General features: G+C 38.2%; 1 non-coding gene across 1 annotated transcript; it reads right to left on the reverse strand.

Annotated features, from left to right (window-relative positions):
• Positions 1 to 3,838: 3,838 nt before the first annotated feature.
• On the reverse strand, positions 3,839 to 3,973 carry LOC115869017. Its single transcript, XR_004045939.1, has one exon. It is a non-coding gene; the product is annotated as a small nucleolar RNA SNORA5 (small nucleolar RNA).
• Between the last annotated feature and the right edge of the window lie 8,464 nt (positions 3,974 to 12,437).

Here is a 12,437-nt window from a genome sequence, read left to right on the forward strand (position 1 = left end):
CAATTTTGTCAGGATGAGAAGTATAGAAATCTATTTTTTTAATGTTAAAAATGCAGTGTATTAAACTTTTTACTCCTCTTAACAATATATGGCCCAATTTTTCTTTTTTTTAAAAAAAATCATTTTATTAGGGTCTCATACAACTCTTATCACAATCCATACATACATCAATTGTGTAAAGCACATTTGTACATTCATTGCCCTCATCACTCTCAAAACATTTGCTCTCCACTTAAGCCCCTGGCGTCAGGACCTCATTTTTTCCCCTGCCTCCCCACTCCCACCTCCCTCATGAGCCCTTGATAATTTATAAATTATTATTTTGTCATATCTTGCCATGTCCAACGTCTCCCTTCACCCACTTTTCTGTTGTCTGTCCCCCAGGGAGGAGGTCTCATATAGTTCCTTGTAATCGGTTCCATCTTTCCAACCCAATATATACATCCTCTGCTCTAGTCAGATTTGTGAGGTAGAATTGGGATCATGATAGGGGTGGAGGAAGCATTTAAGAACTAGAGGAACGTTGTATGTAAGGCACCTCATTTTATCACAAAAACTGTATTAAAAATGTGCTGGAAAACTTAGCTTTTACTCAAGTATATATGGTAACTAAAATTGTACAAACAGCAGAAGGTAAACTAGATGACTGGGCCCTTTAAGAACTAAACACTTATGTGCCCTAAATTGAAAGATTTACTCAAAGCAATGAAATGAGAACTTAAAGAATATGAAACAGTTTAGCAAGTGACATCTGACATGGAGTAATCTCTAAAGTTTGTATAACATTTCAAAACATCAACAACAAAAAGAAAAACAATCTAATTAAAAATGAAAAGATATTTCTCCAAGAAATAATACAGGTGGTTGCAATGATGCTAAGCACTTCATGTGGGTGCTTTGGCCATAATCCTCCATTTTGTGGTATATAATCCTAGCTGCTACACTTATGATTATAGTCCCATTTTGGAGTGAGTTTTCAGTTATGCTAATGAAGTGGGATATATTTTGAGTCTCTACCCAACTCGAAGGTGTGACTCAAATCACCATTCTTAGTTTCCTTGGGGTCACTGTTGGCAGTTTAGCCATCATCTTTGATACCTGTGTTAAAACAAAAACTTAAGTGGGTGTGTGGAGTCTTGAATACTGAAGGATGGGGGTAGTAGGGGTACAAGGTATTTTATTTAAAGAGACAAAATGGAGCCAGTGAGCCTTTCCTTTTAATTTTGGTGCCATGGGTGTGGAAAGGACGACTTCAAAGTAGGCCCATTCAGCTGGGCTTGGGATATTTTGAAAGTTTTTTTTTTATAGGATCTGATATCTCGGCATTAGGGCATATGGTGGATTTTGTGTAGTGTACTGAAAGGGTTGGGTTGGTTGTCTCCCACCACAGGCTGCAGAGTGTTTAGAATATAGGGCTAACTAACGTAATGGGTAGGGATAAATTGTGCTTTAAAAGGTGGTAAGGGCCATCTGTACATTAATTCAAATGGATTGATCATTAAAAGTTTTTTAGGGAGGGCTCTGAGTTTCAGCAAAGCCATAGGCAACAGTGTGGTCCATATGTTTCTGTGCTAGGTTTGTGAGGATGTTTTTAAATATCCTATTCATTCTTTTGATATTTTCTGAGGATTGTGGACAGTATAGGATATAAAAGTGCCAGGAAATTCATAGCTCTTTGCCCGTGGTTTAGGTATTTTACATATAAATTCTTTACCATTATCTGATTGAAGAGATAGCGTTAGGCCAAACAGAATGATCTATTTAATTCAATAGTTGTCTACAGTATTTGCTCTTTTATTTGTGGTTGGAAATGCTTCTACTTAGGCTGGAAAAGGTATCTACTAGAAAAGAAAGGTATTTTTCCTTTTTGTTTGGTGGTATATGGTTGAAATAAATCTACCAGGCTTCTCCAGGAAAGCTTCCTCTAAATTGGTGCATGGGAAAATGAAAAGGAATGGTACTGGACCAGAGAGAGGCACTCTGACAAATATGGCAATGACTGGAGATGTTTCATAATTCACTACATCTATAGGGGGTAATTTAAGGTGTAGATTTGAAAATTGCAGGAGAGGGAGTGAGCTACTGTGGAACATGTTATGAACTGTGTGTAAAAAGTCCTTTTGTTGACATTTTTGGAGGATGAGTTTCCCATTTTGGTACCAATATGGACTGGGAAATGTGGCCCCAGAAAGGGTTAGTTCTTTTGTTTCCTAGTCTGTGTACTTTGACGGGGGCACTAAGCTTAATGAGAACATAAACTATGGGGAGAGGGGAAGAGGATGGCCTGTGGCCACTAATTTGGCCAACTGGTCCACCAGTGGTGATGTAATTCTTTGCCTTTTGATATCCCTTGCAATAGATTAGGGCTAAGCATTATCGTAGCTGCATGGCTTTTAGTAATGCTTGTATTAGGCTAAGATTGTCTGTGTGAGGTGGTATCTCATTGTTGTTTTAATTTGCATTTCTTATTGCTATTGAATGTCAACATTTCATATGGATGTTGGCTACCTGGATGTAATTTTTAGTAAATTGTATATTCATATTGTGGAAGTTACACAATTTCGTGTCAACCTGATAAAAGAACGAATGGATGGACTCTAGCCTGTCAGAGCCAGATGATCCTTCCTTGTGGGTGTGACCTTCTCATGAGGATTCTGGGAACTTCCTTTTTTTTTTGTTATGCCATCAAAAGAGGCAGGCCACTCACTCTCTCTCACACTGCTAGACATTCCTGGTGAGAAGCCACACAGAACCACACCGATGGCAGTCAGAGCCCTGGAGATGCATCCGCTGCCATTGGATCCACAGGGCTTTCCACCCACCAGCCTGTGATTTTCCTGCATTTGACATCATTGCATGTGCTGTTTGAGTCTGACGAGGAATTCATGGGCTAATATCAGACTTATGGGCTAATATCAAACTTATGGACTGGATCTGGACTGGACTGGGATGTTTTATTGATGCATAATTACTTCTTGATATAAAGTTATCTCTTACACGTATATGTCAATGAATTTGTTTCTCTAGTTAAACTGGCCTAACTCATATATCCGTTGCGGATTCAAATCAATGACAGTCCCTATGATGTCTTGATAATTTAGAAGAGTCTTTATTTGGTTATAACTGGACTGGTAGAATCTAAAAAGGATTCTTTGATTGCAGTCCTAAGTCCAAATTTCAGTTCATCTTTAAGGTCAAAAAACTCATTTATCACCTGTCAAGGGTTCAAGCAAGCATGAACAGAAGCAGAAAGCAAAATTTATGGATTAACTGTAATTTCAAGAAGAGTAAGCATGCATTATAAGGTACATTCCTTATCATAAAAAAAACAATACACAAAATGATTATAACATCCTGGTTATTATGACAAAATTAACTACAACATTCAGATTGCAACATCCAAGGGAACCATATTGAATCAGAACAAATGATATATTGAAGAATAATCAAAACCAGTTGTAATGTCCAGTATCTGGGAACATAGGAGTACATTCTAAAATCAATCACCCACAGATACTTTCCCATAAAGGGGAGGGAGAATGGGCAGGTCAACTAGCAGTCAACTTTCTGAGATGGGAGCGAGGAACAGGCAAGTTACTTAGCAGCTGAAAAAAATGGAGTTTCTTTTGCTAGTCCGCCTCATATCTTGTGCCCATTTTGGATGGGATGGGTTTATTTTAATTTTTATTATTAAGGTGCTGTAGTTTTCTATAGGTTTTTGAAATTAGCCATTTACCTGGTGCATAATTTCTAACAAATTCTCCCTATTCTGTGGGTTCTCTTTTAACTCTGTTGATGATGTATTTTGATGTGCATTGATGTTGTTGTTTTTTTTTTTCAATGTCTGTAACAAAATGTATCCCTGAGGCTCAGCAGAGAGGAACAGGGCCCATGAGTTACAGTGTCTCTGTGGCAGCCTTTTGGGCCAGTGCCAGCCATGGGTGCAGCAGGCACTGAATTTGACACAGCTGCATCATTGATGTAGTTTTAGAAAGTCCCAGCTTCTGTATTGTGAATATTTTTTATTATGTTCAGCAGTGTACTTCTGCCTTGTGTTAGGGCCCTTAAACTTGTCCTTATTTTTTCATTGATGGTCTTTATAGTCCTGAGGTTTACATTTAGGTCTTTGGTCCATCTCAAGGTAATTTTGGTATACGGTGTGAGGTATGGGTACTGTTTAATTCTTTTGCAGGTGGAGAACCAATTTCTCCAGCACTTATTGAAAAGTCTATCTCTTCCTAACTTAATGTGTTTGATCAAATATCAGGTAGTTACTTGGTTAATGTGTTTGATCAAATATATGTAGTTACTTGGTTGTATTTCTGGGTTCTCAATTCTAATCCATTGCTCTTCCTGTCTCTATGACCAGTACCAAGCTTTTTATTTATTATCATGGCTTATATAGTCTTTAAAGTCTGGAAATGAAATGTTTTAGCTTTTTAATAGTGTTTTATTTACCCTGGAGCCCTGGTGGCATAGTGGTTGAATGTTGGGCTGTGAGCCTCATGGTCGGTAGTTGAAAACCACCAGCAGCTCCTTAGGAGAAAGACTGGGCTTTTTACTTCTGTAAATAGTTACAGTCTCAGAACACACATCAGGGGGGTGGAGGTGGGGGTGGGGAGGGTGTTTCACTATGAGTCAGCATTGACTCGATAGCATTGGGTTTGATTTTTAAAAAATTTTGTTTGTCTTCAGTTTCTTTCCTTTCCATATAAAGTTGCGGATTAGTTTTTCCATTTCTTTGAAGAACTGTGGTGGGATTTGGATTTGAATTGTGTTGAATTTGTAAAGTATTCTTGGTAATATATGCAGTTTACATATTTAGGAACATGACAACTTGTTCCATTTGTGTAAATCTCTTGGTTTCTTGTAGGAGTGTTTTCCATTATTCTTTGTGTAAGTCTTTTGTTTCTCTGGTAAGATTTATTCCTAAATACTTTATATGTAGGTTAGTTATTATAAAATAGTACTGTTCTTTTAATATCTTTTTATGGTGTCACCTTCTTTAAAATGCAAGAATCCAACAGAATTCTGTATGTTGATTTTATAGACTTCTATGCTGACAAATTTTTCAATAAGTTCCAGCAATATTTAATTGAATATTTGAGTTTTCTGTATAGAGGATTATATCATCTGCAAATAAAGATAGTTTTGTTTCTTCTGTGCCACTGTAGATACCTTAATTTCTTTTTGATGTCTTATAGCCTGGCTAAGCCCTCCAGGACTATATTAAATAAAATAGAGGGCACCACTGTCTGCTTCTCATTCAAAGGGGGAATGCTTTCAATTTCTCTCCATTAAGGCCCTTATTTTGTTGGGGGAATTTCCAATCTATTCCTATGTTATTGAGTGTTTTTATGAAAAATAAATGTCGAATAAGCAAATATTTTTTTCTGTCTTGATTGATATAATTATATGGTTCTTATCTTTTGTTTATGTGGTGAATGACATTGATTATTTTTCTAATATTAAACCAGTCTTGCATATCTGGTACTAAACTCACGTCACTGTGATGTATTATTGAAGTTTTTACTGTGGTTTTATTGTGATTACTGTGATTTTATTGAAGCTTCATTGAATTCTGTTGGCTAGATGAAAAATACAACTTTCCTCTAGTTCCTAAATGTTTCCTCCCCGCTCCCACTATCATGATCCGAATTCTACCTTGCAAGTCTGGCTAGACCAGAGGATGTACACTGGTACAGATAGGAATTGGAAATACAGGGAACCCAGGGCGGATGATCCCTACAGGACCAGTGGTGTGAGTGGCGATACTGGGAGGGTAGAGGGGGAGTGGGTTGGAAAGAGGGAACCGATTACAAGGAACTATATGTGACCTCCTCCCTGGGGGATGGACAACAGAAAAGTGGGTGAAGGGAGACGTCGGACAAGGCAAGATATGACAAAATAATAATTTACAAATTATCAAGGGCTCATGAGGGAGGGGGGAATGGGGAGGGAGGGGAAAAATGAGGACCTAATGCCGGAGGCTTAAGTGGAGAGGAAATATTTTGAGAATGATGAGGGCAATGAATGTACAAATGCATTTTACACAATTGATATATGTATGCATTGTGATAAGAGTTGTATGAGCCCCTAATAAAATGATTTAAAAAAAAAGAAAATCTTGGAATCATTAGATATATCAGCTATAATTTTTAGTTCTGACAATGTCTTAGGTATCAGGCTTATACTTGCTTCATAAAATGAGTTTGTTAGTATATTGTCTGTTTGTATATTGTGAAATAGTTCATGTAGCATTGGTATTACCTCTTTTCTAAATGTTTGGTAGAATTTCCCAATAAAACCAACTGGTCCCAGACTTTTTTATGTTAGAAGTTTTTTATTATTACATTTATTTCTTCTCTTGTTATAGGCTTGTTGAGATTTTCTACACCTGTTTGTGGTAATTTAGGTATGTAATGCATTTTTACACATTTAATCATTTCTACCATGTTTTCAAATTTGTAAGAATACAACTTTTCATAATATTGATTTTTTCCCCCTTGTTTGGTTTTGTTGTAATGCCACCCATTTTATTTCTTACTTGTAAAATTTACATTTTCTCATGCTTTTGCTTTTTTAGGTTTGACAGTGGTCTATCAATTTTGTTAATCTTTTTGACCAACAAAACTCTTGCATTACTTTTTTTCTAGTTTAAATTTTTTTGATTCATTTATTTCTGCCCTAATCTTTATTATTGCTTTTCATCTAGTGTCTGAAGGCTTGTTTTGCTGTTTCCCCCCGCAATTGTTGTAGTTGATGTGTGCAGTTATTGCTGTAAACTGCCTTCTGAGTACTGCTTTTGCCATGTCCCAGAGATTTTGATATGTTATATTTTCATTCTCATTTGTCTTGAGGCATTTTTTGTGGAAACAGTATAATAAAGGATGGCCAGGCATCTTGGCACCAGCCTACCCCAGCAGGATCCAAAGGCCGAAAACAATTAAATAGTGGCTCCATCAATGTCCTGTTTTAGAGGCTAGCTCCCAGGCAATGATCAAGCAGACAACACGATGGTGGGAGAGAAGAGAATATTTAGAGTACTGTACATCAGAGCTATTTTCATAGGCTCTGTCTGTCAGAGTTGGGTCTAGTTTTTATTTGGGTGTGGGCCTGTGGGCAGGCAGCTGCTAACACTTTGAATGTTGGGCCAGTGGAGATAGACTCAATTACTGCCACGTGGATTTTCTTCCCTAAACATGCCCTTCCAATTCTGCACTACCCCCCAGGTTCATTCCTCCTTCAGGTACTTTGGGGAAATTCTGTAACAGTCCAGTCCTCAGTAGTTCCAACCATGTGTTGGGAGCTAGTCCATAGCAGACCTAAATATTCCCTACCTGACTGGCATGCAGTGAGCAAGTTGAGACCCTTTCAGCCCCAGGGCTTACAAGTCAGTGAATCCTCTTACCCAACTTGGATTCAACCCCTCATCAATTATGTTGGTGGAGTAGGGTTAGCTAACCGTAGCAGAGAAGGAGGGGGTCATCAACTCACTGCTAAGTTTCAGAGAGCCAGGAAGAGGGTCAGCTCGCTGCAAGTGCCCTGCAAGGCAGCACAGAATCCACAGCTTCTTACAGGATTCTTTGTGTTAATTCCTCACTCTATGGCACGGAGTTATTGCTGTTCTTCAGGGGAGGTCTGGAGTTCAGGTTGTCAAGAGTTATCTGATGTTTTTAGAGGAAAAGGGATTAAGAGAGCCTCTGACTACATGGCTATGTTGGAAATGTTTGTTAGATGTTTCTTGATGACCTCAATTTCTCCTATGTTATGGGTTTATTAAGGTTTTCTACATCCATCTGCATTAATTTGGATAGATGATCTATTTCTAGATACTTTTCCATTTATTCTAAGTCATAAAACTTAGAGTCCAGCCTTTTGTAGTTGTATGTACTATTCTTTTTATTCCATTTCAATTTGTTTAATGTCATCTTTTTCATCTCTAATTCTACTTATTTGCTTCCCCTCCCCTTTGGTACATTTGTCATCAATTTGTCAATTTTGTTGATCCTTGCAAAAAACCAACTTCTTGCCTTGTTGTTTTTTTCTGATTTCCAGCTAGTTTACTTCTGCTTTAATCTTTACGATCTTTTCCCCCCTCTATTGTTGGAAGGTTTATGCTGTTGCCCTTGTTCTAGTTATTGGAGTTGTTGGATTAAAGTGTTGATTTTGGATTTCTCCTCTTTTTTCATGTGTGCATTGATTGCTATAAATTGTCCTTTAGTAACTGCTTTTTTTGGTGCCCAAAGTTTTGGTACGTTCCCTCACCATTCTCATTTGCTTTCAAGGAATTTCTTAATTTCATCCCTTATTTGGCCTATTATATAGTCATTTTAAGGCATGTGTTATTCAGCATCCATGTGTTTATTTATATTCCTGTGTGTTCTATGATTGATTTCCTGTTTTACAGTGATGTGAAAATGGATTGCAGGATCACAATGTTTTTTAATTTGTTAAGACTTGCTTTGTGGTCTAGCATGTGATTTATTTTAAAGTATGTACTGTGTACAGTTTGAGAACAACATATACTGTGTTGTTGTTGGGTTGAGCACACTGTATGTAACTAGAAGGTTGAGTTGTCTTGCTTGCCTTTTCTGTTTCTTCATTGGGTTTCTTTCCTGATGATCTCTTTCCTTGAGTGGTGTCTCCTACTATTATTGTCTAACTTTTGATTTCTCTCTTCAACTCTGTGAGTATTTGTTTGATGTATTTTGAAGGTCTCTCATTGAGTGAGCATATGTTAACTATGGTTATGTTCCTGGTCTTTTGCTCTTTTAATCATTATGCAGTGTTCATTCTTGTCTCTTAATACCAGATATTAATATTGCACTCCTGTCTTTCTTATGGTTGCCATTGGCTTGGTAGATTTTTCACCATCCTTTGATTTTTAGTCTATTTTTGGTTTTGAGTTTAAGGTGTGTCTTTTGTAGGCAGCATACAGATGGATTTTGTTTTCTAATCCAGTCTGCTACTTTCTGTCTTTAGATTGGTGAATTTAGTTTATTGGCACTATTATTTTTTCTAAGTGTGGATTTGTTACTGTCATTTGGCTGTGCTTGTGTTTGTTTCCCTGTCCCCTCTCCCCTCCACTTTTTGTTTTTTTTTATTGCTGGCTTTGATCTTTTTCTAGTTCTGTTTTGTTTCGGGTGCTGCTTTTATTGCTGTGGTTTCTGGGTGGTGTTGACCTTATATGCTGCTCTCATGTTTGTCTGCTGCTGTTGTTGATTCTCTGTCCATAGTGATCCAGTTAATCTTTTTTTTGGAACACTGGTCTTGTGTTCACAAGTTCCTTGTTGAGAGATATCTTTATTTCCCCCTCACATTTAAGGGATAATACATCCAGTAAGATTATTTGTTGGCAGTCATTTTTTCCCTTCAAAATTTTGTATATGTCACTCCATTGCCTTCTTTTCTCTATGATTTCTACTGAAAAGTCACAGCTTGTTCTCATCAGTTTTCTTTTGTAGGTGACTGTTCATTTATCCCTAGATGCCCTCAGGATTTTGTCTATTTCCTTGAAATTGGAGAGTTTGACTATGATTTGTCTTGATTCTTTTCTTCTAGGGCCTGTCCTACTTGGGGTGCTCTGGGTTCTTGAATAGTTATTTTCTCCTCCTTTGTGATGTTGGGGAGATTTTCTTCCTTCAAATTTTGTACTATATTCTCTGTAGATTTTTTTTTGTTTCTTCTTGCTCTAGGATCTTGATGAGATATAGGATGTTTCTCTTAACAGTGTCTCACATCATTTTCAGGCTTTCTTTAGAGTCCTTCACTTTTTTTGTTGGCTGTTTCTCTTGTTGGCTGTAGTCAAAGTGGTTGTGTTTGATTTCACTGCTTCAGTTCTCCTTTTCTTCCATTCTTTTCATTAGATCTTTCTCTGTTTCCCAATGCTGTTATTTCATTATTTTTCTTCTGGAATACCTTTTGGTGTGAGTTTTTTGTTTTCCAATTTCTTCTATTGTATTCATGAGTGTTCCCCATATCTCTTGAAAGGACCTAAACATAATTATTTTTAATTCTATTTTTAGTAGTTCAAGTATCTATTTTTCAGAGTATTCCATTTGGGTTTGGGTGATTTTTAGTAGTTTGCTTTTCTTTTTCTTGATTTTTTTTGGTGCACTGTGGTTGACTACTGATTCCACAGCATTGTAGTACAGCTGTCAGTGGTGTATGGGCCACTGAGTTGTGTAGGGGCAGTGGGCTCTTTTGAGTTACAGGAGAGAAGTCTAACTGGATTCATAAATCCTATGGTGTGGAATCTAAGACAAAAGGAAAGATATGGGTAAATGGGGAAGGTGCGGGGCAACAAGAGAGGGAGTAAGTAATCACAGTAAAAAATAAGGGGTCTTCTGGATGGACCAAAGGGATCTTAAAGTAATGGAAACCCCCAATTTAAAAGGCGTAATAAGACTTAATGGTGAACGTGGAAGTATATTTTACTAGTAGAGGGAGAATAAAGCAAAAGGAGATAGTAAGTGGGGCAGAAAAAGAGTGTAAGAAGATAATTGACCCAGGAGATGATTGTGGAGAGAGAGAGTAGACTAGAATAGAATAGAATGAGAAAGAAAAGTGAGCAGGAAGGAAGAAGCAAGGGGGTTGGGGAAGGAAACAAAGAGATGGAGTCTTATGTCCAGTATGGCTAAGGAGTTTTGTTGCTATGTCTGTGTTAATGTGGGTGGGTCTTTGCCCTCATGAGCCAGGGTTTGCCTGTGTCTGCCTTGGAAGTATGTTTGAGTTTAAAAAACTAATATAGGCTAAATTAATGTAAGTGGAGAATGTAAAACCTGAGAAGTAAAAATAAACTTGTGATTTGGATGGAGAGAGATTGCTCCATCTTTAGCTGGTGTGACATACTAACTGGTCTGAAACACAAAAGGGTCTCTTGGGTAGGTTAGGGTGGAGTTTTGAATGGATCTGCTCTTGCAGGGGGAAGGGTTTGCTTTGAAGCAGCATGGATCACTGGGTAGTAATGGAGGCATCTGGTGCTGCTGATTTTCAACTTGAAAGAAAGGAATCTTGTTTTGGTAGGTATGACTTGCCTGTGTCTGCCTGAAGAGAGGATATGGTACTTAAAAAGGGATATAGATTAATTTAAATAAAACCAAAAACTCGTAGTCATTTAGTTGATTCTGACTCATAGCGACCTTATAGGATAGGGAAGAACTGCCCCTGAGTATTACTAAGACTGTAGCTCTTTATTGGAGTAAAAAGTATGGCCTTTCTCTCACTAAGTGGCTGGTGGTTTCGAACTGTTGACTTTGCAATTAGTGGCCCAACGCACATCCATCAGGGTTCCTGAACTGAAATAAAAGGAAAATGCAAAAGCCAAGAAACTGAAAATAAACTTGTGGGTTGTGTACAGACTGACAGTTCCTTCTCTGAGCAGGAACAGACACATATAAAGAGGTGTGCTTGGGGGGAGGGACACCAAGGTCAAAGGTCAAGGAAGTACAGGAAAACTGAAATAAATTAACAAAGTGACAAAAAACGTTGCTTGGGTTGTGAAGGAGTCTGCACAGGCTATGCAAGTATTCCACTGTCCACTTAGGGCTCCCACAGGCCATCAAGGTGAAGGGCTTCCGTGGGTAGGTTGGGATCGATGGGGTTTGGGCTAGATCTGCTCCTGCTGAGTGAGGAGAGTGGAATGCTCCAAAGTGGCTCAGGCCACTTCTCAAGGGTGGAGGGGAGTCAGAAAAGCTTAGCTTGCGGTGCTGATATCTGATATTTTGGGGAAAGGAAAAAACCTTGAGGTGCTTAGCTTTCAAGTTAAGAACCAAGAACAAAGCAAGAACCCCCTTAGGTGGGTGGAACCACTCCAAGATTTGATGAGGAGTTCCTCCTGTGCTTTTTATGTGACAGCCATATTACTTCCTTGCCCTGCCAGTCAGCTCTTAATTTTTTCTATGAGGTGTTAAGGTTAGGTCAAGAGGCATTTATTTATGAGTAGATAGCCCATTGATTAAGCACTATTTGTTGAAAAGAATATTCTTCTTCAATTGAATTGTGACAGGGACAAAACAGAGACTTCTGTCTTGCCTGCTAAGGGAGTGCACAAAGGACCTCGTGAAACAAGTTATGAACAAAAGACTCTGTGAGAACTGGCTTGGCAAACACCTTAACCTTGAAGCCAGGCCCTTGTGAAAATCCTGACACAGGACCGTACTCAGAGATAATCCTGAAACATTCTGAGACATGTTGACCTGGAGCAGTAGCCCAGATAAAACTGAAAGAAACAATTTATAAGACCCAAGGATGGACGCAACAACTGATTAGAAAATTGCCTGACCGTCTGAAAAGTGGCAACCCTCTCTGTTTTGAAAGTGTCATTTAACAACTACAAGCATTCCCCTGGACAATGTCCCTTCTCACCTCTCATAGTGAAATGTGTCATATATATGCTTAAGGTGTCTTCAAGAGGGACCCGCTTCATTGCTATT

Source organism: Echinops telfairi, unplaced genomic scaffold, assembly GCF_000313985.2.
Source record: "Echinops telfairi isolate 266 unplaced genomic scaffold, ASM31398v2 ScPeMD7_19;HRSCAF=73, whole genome shotgun sequence".
NCBI classification, from domain to species: Eukaryota; Metazoa; Chordata; class Mammalia; order Afrosoricida; family Tenrecidae; genus Echinops; species Echinops telfairi.